Here is a 10,537-nt window from a genome sequence, read left to right as displayed (position 1 = left end):
ACCACTTATTATATGGCTTTTCGCCAAATAAAAATATTGATTGTTGAAATCACTCCATTTCATGATAAACTTCACACAGTTATTGACCTGAATTGAATCAACACTGAACTGACTTCAACTGAATAATGAAACCGTTGCCATTTAAACAATCTGTATTGTTGTGTTTATTTTCTTTTATAGGTCGGAACACACATGGTGGATTTTCTAAACCGGGCAGAGTCTACATAACCCGCGTAAGAGTCGTCTTCTTCTTCGGAGTCAAAAAAAAAGTAAATTTTAAAAAAAAAAATTTAAAAGGAAATTAAAGTGAAATTCACAGATGTGCAAAATTGTAGGCCTATTTTACAGTATGTACACAGTGAAATTTACTTTTTTTTTGACTCCGAAGAAGAAGACGACTCTTAGACACGGGTTATGTAGACTCTGCCCGGTTTAGAAACTCCACCATGTTCGTTCCGACCTATAAAAGAAAATAAACACAACAATACAGATTGTTTAAATGGCAACGGTTTCATTATTCAGTTGAAGTCAGTTCAGTGTTGATTCAATTCAGTTCAATAACTGTGTGAAGTTTATCATGAAATGGAGTTTATCATGATTTCAACAATCAATATTTTTATTTGGCGAAAAGCCATATAATAAGTGGTATGCTTTACATTATGTCTTGTTTGATCTTGTTTTTTTGTCTAGGATCAAAGTTGCTTAACAGGAATTGTTTTGAGGTAATGTACATCCAGTCAGTTTTCATCACAAAATAAACTCCTTCAGGGTGATACGAGATCCCTCCACTTTGTGTTGATTACCCTGTTGAAGTTTATTCTGCAATATCAACTGGCTGGATGTACAGTATCCCTTGCGTAATGAACAGGCAGTTCCAGTCAGGTTACAATGCAATTTAAATAGCAGTTATGCGGTTTTATACTCACTAGTTGAAGATCAATGAAAGCCTTTCTAGCTAGCTTCGTCAATAGATGGCCGATTTACCTTCTGACCAATACACTGTGGCAGGAAGAAGAAGGGGAAGGACCAAAAGAGCAAAATCACCTCTATTCTCTGCAGAAAAGAGACATAACATCTCAGAAACAGGACCAGCTACAACAAATATACTAAAGTTTGTGCAAAAAGCTACAGACATAAAAAATAAATATGCAATAATGATACTAAATACCTTGCCTTTTATGTTGTATTGAAGATTTAAAACAACAAACATCACCTTGTGGAATATTTTCCAAAGACTGATTCAATTTTTCTAAATTAATTGCAATCCTTAAAATTTTGTTACATAAAATAGGCTATCTCACTTTGGAGTGACTGACATTTACATTTACATTTATTCATTTAGCTGACGCTTTTATCCAAAGCGACTTACAATTGCTATATATGTCAGAGGTCGCACGCCTCTGGAGCAACTAGGGGTTAAGTGTCTTGCTCAGGGACACATTGGTGTCGCACAGTGGATTCGAACCCAGGTCTCTCACACCAAAGGCATGTGTCTTATCCACTGCGCCACACCACACCCTCTGATTCTGACTGATTTTTGTAACCTTACAGATCTTTTTTATGCAAACAGCAACACAACACACTAACTAAAGTTGAAAAAATTAAAAAGAATAGCAGGGCCATACTATAGTAGGTTTGAATAGTAGGTTCATTAAAAAATGAACATGTAGCTACTGATATTTATCCAAATGAATCGACATTGAATCAAGATCGGAATCGAACCACAAGCTTAGGTATAAATTGCTAAATTCAGAAGTTGGCAGCCTTGTGAGCTACCTATATTTAAGCACGGATCAAATTTATATGCGTTAAGTTTCGCGAGGTTGAGTTGATTATCACAGGCAGTCAATTATAGATGTAAAAGCAGCAAAAGTGTATAATAAACATGAACTTACCGTTAAACTTGTCGATAAGACTGGGTAACTGCCACTCGAAGAGAAGAGTTCATATCCATATGGTTTTCTAACTAGGAAAAAAAACCGAAATTTTAAATTACATCACTTACCAAAAACGAATTTATGTAGCCTAGCCTATGTAAAAAATACTTTTTGTACCACACCAAATCACCTCACTGGTCCAACCCACGGCACTGATGTAAGCACGCACGCACTTTGAAAGTGTTCGCGGTGCTGATAAGTCGATTCATTTCCGGGAATCATTTTGTTTCAAACTTGCAAGTGTGAACCGGTTTATTTGAACCGGATGGTAGTTTCTTTTATACCTGCGGTCCCACGACATTTACGTAGGCTACTTTTTATGTATTTTACATGTCGGTAAGGACAATTGCAGGCGTTTTACCTAAGGGCAGCGAGTCATATTACTCAATTGTTTTGTTTTGAGTGACTCGACTCACTTTGTTCAATTCGCTTGTCAGTGACAGAAACGACTCTTTCCTCTGTTTTCACAGATATTCACATATTTCATAATTCCGTGTGATACAGAATCATTAACTGTATTAATCTGTCGTCTCACATTAAAATGACTATGCGAGTCAATATCTGATTCTGAGGTAACTTAATAGCCGTTTGTCGTAAGTTGCATCACCAATTTTAGTCTGACTATATAAGTTTAAGAATTATTGGTGCGAAAAAAGTTATAATTGTGCTAATTCAAACTAATTATTAAGAAAAAATAAAATAAAACATTATATAAACTTACCTTAAAACAGTTGCACCCAGCTGCTTTGCCCCTTTGTCCTCTCAAAATGACAGCTTGGGAGCGAATTTAAACATCTCCAAGGCGGGAAGCTCGTGAAACAACCCAGCGTTGCGACCCAGCAGGTTTAACCCAAAAACTGGAAAATTAAAACTACCCAAAGGTGTTTTAAATGTGATAAAATAACCCAACAAAATTACCCAACAGACTTGACCCAGCATTCTGGGTTAAAAAACAACCCAGCATTTTTTAGAGTGTATAGGTTATTGTTATTATTATTTTATGCAGCACTGTGCATAGCCTATGCTTACAAGGCACAACAAACCCGGTGTTCATTATATTATATATTGTTGGAAACATTTGTGTGTGTGTGTATTCTGTGAATTTTAAAAAGCAATTTTAGCCAGAAAAATCTAAAATTTATTCCCAATAAATTTTAATATAAAAGTGGCATCACTGCTAATAAATTTATTGGGAAATTTATTCCCAATACATTTCAGAACTATATTCCCTATAGTTTCTCTTGATATCAGTATGTTCACTTTTTTTTTCTTTCAGGGACCAGATGCCACTGAGTCCTGCTGACTTCAACATTCACATGAGTCTCTGTATATGAACATGGTAAAGTGAAAATCAAACACCTTGGAAATGAAAGGTATGTACAATGTTTTTAGGAATGGCACAAGCAATAATCAGTAGGGGTTTCATGACCTTATTTCAGTGGCAATTTTTTTTTGTATTTTCACAAACCACGCATAAATGTCATTATCTCAAAACTACAAACTTTTACATTCATGCTGCTGATATATTATTGTAGCAGAGTTTGTGCTGAATACAGTGTAATCAGACTTTAGCCATGAAAATGTCACAAGTAACAGAAATAAGCACAAATGTCAGAGCATGTCAGAACACCTCCAGGCCCAGAAAACACCTCAGACCCCAGAGGGTTAAGAATGTGAAACTTTGTTGTTGTCTGAAAGGCTACTTGTGTGATGATGTTTTATGGTATATTTATATGTGTTTGTTGGATTAATTGTATGTTACCTCTTCCTGCCCAGGGACTACAGATGAAATTTAGCTTGTAGCTAATTCTGGTATGGCTGAGTGCCATGCACTGTCCCTGTTAAATAAACAAATAAAATAAAATAAAAATCTACTTCGACGATGAAGGGAAGGTCAGGATTGGGATGGACCAGGATCGGAGCGGTCTGGAAGGCGTCCCTCAGCCGTTGAAAGGATTCTGAGGCTTCGGAGGTGAAGGACAGAGACTTGGGCCGGCATTTGAGGGAGGAAGTCATAGGTGAACTGATGAGACTGTAGTTGTGGATGAATCTGCAGTAGAAATTGGCGAATCCTATGAAACGTTGAAGTTCCTTGACAGTTGTGGGTTGTGGCCAGTTCCGGATGATGTCCACCTTCCTCTTGTCCATCTGTATGCTGTTGATCTATGACTTTATGAACTTCTTCACTTATAAGATTGATAATATCAGGGACAAAATTATAACTATGCAACCATCTACTACAGTATCGCATCAGGCAGTGCATTGTAGTCTCCCTGAGGAAAAATTTGATTCATTCTTTGCTATAGGAGAGGAAGAATTTACTAAACTCGTTAAATCATCTAAATCTACAACATGTATGTTAGACCCTATACCGACTAAGCTACTGAAAGAAATACTTCCAGAGGTCATAGATCCTCTTCTTAATATCATTAATTCATCTTTGTCTCTAGGATACGTACCAAAAACCTTTTAAGCTGGCTATGTTTAAACCGCTTGTTAAAAAAATGCAACTTGATCCTACAGAATTAGTCAATTACAGGCCAATCTCGAATTTACCTTATCTGTCAAAGATATTAGAAAAAGCAGTGTCTTCACAACTATGTTCCTTTCTTTGAAAGAAATGATATCTGCGAGGATTTCCAGTCCGGATTTAGACCGTACCATAGTACCGAGACAGCTCTCATTAGAGTCACAAATGATTTGCTCTTATCATCCGATCGTGGTTGTGTCTCTCTATTAGTGTTACTCGATCTTAGTGCTGCATTTGACACTATCTACCACAACATTCTTTTAAATAGACTCGAAAATCTGACCGTTATCAGTTTGTAGCAGTAAATGAAGAGATGTCTCATCGATCACAAGTTCAGTATGGCGTACCAAAAGGCTCAGTACTAGGACCGCTGCTGTTCACTCTGTACATGCTACCATTAGGAAATATCATTAGGAAATATGGCATTAGTTTTCACTGTTATGCCGACGATACTCAGCTGTATATTTCTTCAAAACCAAACGAAACCTACCAATTCACAAAATTAACGGAATGCATAGCTGATATAAAAAATTGGATGACTCGTAATTTCCTACTTCTAAATTCTGAAAAAACAGAGATTCTAATTATTGGACAAAAAACTTCCTCACATAATAACCTAGAATACCGTCTAACACTTGATGGCTGCTCTGTTAAGTCTTCGTCGTCAGTTAGGAACCTGGGTGTGCTCTTTGATACCAATCTTTCATTTGAAAGTCATGTGTCTAGTATCTGTAAAACTGCATTTTTCTAAATCTAAATTACGCCATATGCTCTCAGTGACAAATGTGGAACAGTTAGTTCATGCGTTCATGACCTAAAGGCTAGATTATTGTAATGCTCTACTGGGTGGTTGTCCTGCACGCTTAATAAACAAACTACAGCTAGTTCAAAACGCAGCAGCTCGAGTTCTTACCGGAACCAGGAAGTATGACCATATTAGCCCGGTTCTATCAAAACTGCACTGGCTCCCTATTAAACATCGCATCAATTTTAAAATATTGCTGATCACTTACAAAGCACTAAATGGTTTAGCTCCGCAGTACTTGAGCGAGCTCTTAACGCATTATAGTCCTTCACGTCTATTGCGATCTCAAAATTCCGGCCAGTTGATAATACCTAGAATATCAAAATCGACTGCTGGCGGTAGATCCTTCTCCTATTTAGCACCAAAACTTTGGAACAGTCTTCCTAACATTGTCCGGGAAGCAGACACACTTTGTCAGTTAAAAGCTAGACTAAAGACACATCTCTTTGACCTAGCATTCACATAATACATTATAGACTTCTATAATTCAGTGTTAGGCTGCATAGATTAGGTCAGCTGGAACCGGGAACACTTCCCATAAATCCTGATGTACTCGTTACATCATAAGAAGAATGGCATCTACGCTAATTTTAGTGTCTTTTGTTTATTCCAAGGTTTTCCCGCAGCCTGCCGGATCCAGGCTGTATCCAGATCTGATGAAGGACCTGCGCCTGGACCCGATGACAACGCAGTGCTGAAGTGCCAACTAGTCTCTCCCTATGGAGGATCCCTTTACCACTCTACAGATAAAGCGTCGTCGGGAAAACTCAATTCGCGTATCTACCCCGAATTGATAAAATAAAATAAAATTCTGTATCAAAAATTATAAGGAAACACCAGTACTTTGTTTAGGCTTGGTTTGTAGGGAATTCCAAACCTGCGCACATATATTCAAACACACATAACTATAGAACCAATTCTTAATGCACATGTGACCGCCATCAGCGTTTCTCACAGGTTCGCATTTAAAGTCTATGTAGAGAGAATGGTGTCGTCTTAGCGGCCCCTAATTTAATAACAAATGATCGTTGCGACGGAAGCGAATCAATCAAAACTAACTTTAGCTGGAAAATAACTTTATTAAAGAACCGCTATAAAGCCAAAACAATCTCTGTTACCTTAAATTATACGTTTATCTCTGTAAAGCTGCTTTGAAACAATCTACATTGTTAAAAGCGCTATATAAATGAAGATGACTTGACTTGACTTGATGCACCCAAGGAAGTGGACTGAGGTGGTGTAGAACTCGCACTTTTCAAGTTTGAGATAGAGCTGGTGGTTTCGAAGTTTTTCTAGGACCTGCATAACGTGATGATGATGTTCTGAGAGGTTCCGGGAGTATATGAGGATGTCATCGATGTAAACCACTACGAACCGATTAAGGAATTCTCTGGATACCTCATTCATGTATCCCTGGAACACGGCTGGAGAGTTGGACAGGCCGTACGGCATAACCCGATACTTGTAGTGACCTGTGGGTGTGATGAAGGCTGTTTTCCATTCATCACCTCGACGAATACGAATGAGATTGTAAGCGCTACGCAGGTCCAACTTTGAGAAGATACGGGCTCCTTTCAGTTGTTCCAGAGCAGCGGGGACCAGAGGAAGGGGATAGCTGAACTTGACGGTCTGTGAGTTGAGGTGGCAGTAGTCGATGCACAGCCTCAAGCCCCCGTCCTTCTTGGCAACAAAGAAGAAGCTGGAAACGGCAGGGGACGTGGATGGATGAATAAACTGTTGTTGAAGAGCTTCCTCGACATACTCCTCCATGGCCTTCTGCTCAGGGATGGACAAGGGATATACCCTACCCTTAGGTAAAGTGGCTCCAGCTAGCAGGTCGATAGCACAGTCCCATGGTCGATGAGGTGGTAATTTGGTAGCCAGTTGTTTACTGAAGACTTCCTGGAACGCCGGGTATTCTGACGGAATTTCAACCTTGTGAGTGATGTCTGGACTTGGATGACGAGGCTCTGATGATTCAGGTTAGATGAAGATGAAGAGTTGCCAGGAATTCTTTGAACAGAGGTTAAACAGGATACGAAACACTCATCACTCCATTGGAGTATCTCACCGGATCTCCAGTTGATGTGTGGTTGGTGTTGAATCATCCACGGGCGTCCCAGGATGAGATCTGCCGTGGATTCCTCGAGCACCATAAAGGTAATGTCCTCCGTGTGTAAAAATCCAATGTGGAGCGTCAGGGTAGGTGAGAAGTGACGAATGCGACCCCTTCCCAGCGGCTTTCCTTGAATGGTGGGGATGCGAAGATCTTGGGAACATCGTTTCTTGGGTGCATTTAGTTTCTGAAGGAGTTGGGTGGAGATGAAGTTCCCCGCTGAACCGGAGTCGATGAGGGCTTGCGCTGAGACACATATATCAGAGGTTAGAACATCAACTGTGGTACGAGATAGAGTTTCTACTCTTGGAGGAAGTTAAATTGTACTCACCGCCGGGCGTTGGGGTCGCACAGGACATGCGTTGATAACATGACCTTCTTTACCACAGTACAGGCATAAACGGTGTTGGATTCTGCGTTGACACTCCGCTTGGGTCAGGTGATAACTGTCGATTTGCATGGGTTCTGGTGTTGGAGGAATGACAGATGGTTTCGTGGGCGGAGGACATGCAGTGGAGGAAGAACTGACCCAGGCAGTTAGGCGTTGAGAGACGCGGATGGTCTTCTGTATGAAATTCTCCAATCTCATCGAGTCATCATACACAACCATGAGTTGGCGGATGTCAGCGTTAAGACCATGGCGAAAAGCAGTGAGCAGGGCGGTCTCATTCCACCTACTAGATGCCGCCAAGGTGCGAAACTGTAAGGCATAGGAACAGACTGAGTGTTTACCTTGACGTAGATTGAATAGTTGATCGTGAATGGAGAGTTCCGAAGCAGTCTGACTGAACACCTCTTTGAAATGACCGATGAAGTTGTTAAGCGATTTAGTTACTTGGGCGTTGGAATTCCACAGTGATTGCACCCACTGGAGTGTGCGGCCAGACAGCAAGGATATCACAAAAGCCACTCGGGCAGAATCGATGGGAAATTGATGAGCCTGAATTTCGAAATACAGGGAGCACTGTAGAATGAATCCGCTGCAGTCCTCCGCCTCACCGGTGAATGTCGCTGGTCGGGCCATGGGACTGGCAGAGGCAGCGGATGGTACGGGTGATGACGGAAGAAGAGATGGTTGAGCAGCGTGATGAACATCGGTGGGAAGGGAAGGTGGATTATCCGGAGAAGGTGGCTGAAGTGATAATCTGACTGTGTGAACCAACTCAGCAAACGGATCGCGGGGTGGATCCGCAGCGGGTTCCGTGGGATTCTGCATCTGGTCTGATCTTCTGTCACGGAGAGTGATGAAGCAGACAGGTGAGTATAATGTAACTGAAGGTTTACATTTATTATGAATAGAAGCACAGAAACTAGCAGATGTAAATGGTGAGTTGAACACAATGAAGATAGTTGAATGGAACTTAGCTGATGAATAACAGTATTGTCCTTCACAGGTAGAGAACGGAACTAGGCTGATGGCAGACATGGATGAGAGTCACTGACGATGATAGCAGGTTCGTGGAACGGGATCGGAAGATGAGGATGGCAGGTAAGTAGAACAGGTAAGGATCGAGGTAGAGTCTGTGTGTCTATGGAAAGACGAGATCAGACGTCTTTGATCTTTGAGTCTTTGAATGAAGAGTGGTGCAAGTGAATGTATATAGTGAACAGGTGACGAGGCACAGGTGTGGTGATTAGTAATCAGGGGAGAGTGAATGAGTGGGTGGAGTCTGTAGATCTGGTGGAGCCGTGACATATCTGGACTAGTGGAATTTTATATATGCGGTCAGAAATACTTGTGCATACTTCCAGAAATCAGTGGTGTTTACTGGAATTTACTAGTCCGGATACACCTCAGTGTATGGTGCATCCAGCTTGATACATCCAGCTACAATGGGGCTGGATGCCATGGTGCAGATGTGGCCGAAGCTCTGTCTATACATTTATCTTCGAAAAATTGCTCTGCTTCCGGGAGTTCTGGAGAGAGTTCTCAGGGACGGGGCCCGTCTTTTGCTAATAGCCCCATTCTGGCCAACCTGAATCTGGTTCTCTGATCTAATATCCCTCCTCGACAGCTTTCCTTGGGAGATTCCGGTCAGGAGGGAACTTCTGTCTCAGGTGGGGGGCTCAATCTTCCACCCCCACTCAGAGTTATGGAAGCTGTAGGTGTGGCCCTTGAGGGGGCCCAACTCATAGAGGCTTGTCTCTCAATTGAGGTTGTTGAGACCATTCTTCACTACAGAGCTCCCTCCATGAGGAAACTTTATGCCTTAATAATTTGCACCTGGCATGATGAAGGTTCCCAAGGTCCCCACAAGCGTGGCAAGATCTATCGTATTGCAGACTTTCTGTCTTCCTGCCTTTCACATATCAGACCAGGAGAAATTGAATCTGTTTTGCCCTGTCAGGGCACCAGATACTTATGTCCACAGAGCTGCCCTGTGGCGTATGTCTGATCAACTGTTTGTATGTTTCGGGTCACCCAGGAAGGGGTACCCAGTGGGTAGTCGAGTGGGTATCTCTCTTGCATATGAGTCGGCTGAATGGCCTTCACCTTTGACTGTCCAGGCCTATTCAACTAGGAGAATGGCGGCTTCTAATGCCTTACTTTCTAGGACTTCTCTTTAGGGCGTATGTGATGCGGCGGTCTGGTCCTCTCCATATACATTCGTCAGGTTCTGCGAACTTGACCTGGGCTCCACCCTGGGGTCCCAGGTGCTATTGTCTAAGTTGTGCTTGCTTGATTTCACACAAGACAGGCACTGGTCAGTACAGCATTATAGGTATTTACGTTCCCATAGTGACACAAACTTACGACACAGCACGAGTTCCCTTGAAAGCGAACATCTCGTTTACGACTGTAACCTCGCCTCCCTGAAGAGGGAACAAGACACTGTTTTGCCCTGCCATAATTCCGGCGTGTCTTGGACTGATTTCACACATGCTTCAAGACGTAATCACGCAGAGGCATTCCCATTGAGTCGTAAACTTACAATGCAGCGTCTCATTCCCTCTTCAGGGAACGTCTCGGTTACGTATGTAACCCTCGTTCCCTGAGTAGGGAACGGAGACGTTACGTCGGATGACGACGAATGGGGTTTCGCTTAGAAAGCCTATCATCTTCGAGTATATAAAACGAGCCAATAGCAAAGAAATGCCATGGGTCTGCGGAATTTGCATAGCGTAACTCCGCCCCACCCTGGGGGTAA

The 10,537-nt window shown here is 41.8% G+C and overlaps 1 long non-coding RNA gene across 2 annotated transcripts; it reads right to left on the bottom strand.

Moving 5' to 3' along the window:
- Positions 1-321: 321 nt before the first annotated feature.
- On the bottom strand, positions 322-1,989 carry LOC307155931. Of its 2 annotated transcripts, none has more exons than XR_013820622.1 (3): positions 1,896-1,989; positions 927-1,053; positions 322-460 (listed from the first exon to the last, which is right to left on the bottom strand). It is a non-coding gene; the product is annotated as an uncharacterized lncRNA (long non-coding RNA). The 2 variants fall into 2 exon arrangements; XR_013820623.1 differs by having other exon boundaries at positions 927-1,311; positions 1,532-1,971.
- Positions 1,990-10,537: the final 8,548 nt, after the last annotated feature.

Source organism: Squalius cephalus (genome assembly GCF_949319135.1).
Source record: "Squalius cephalus genome assembly, chromosome: 3".
In the NCBI taxonomy this organism is placed as follows: domain Eukaryota; kingdom Metazoa; phylum Chordata; class Actinopteri; order Cypriniformes; family Leuciscidae; genus Squalius; species Squalius cephalus.
This window is presented reverse-complemented; position numbering and strand designations above follow the sequence as displayed.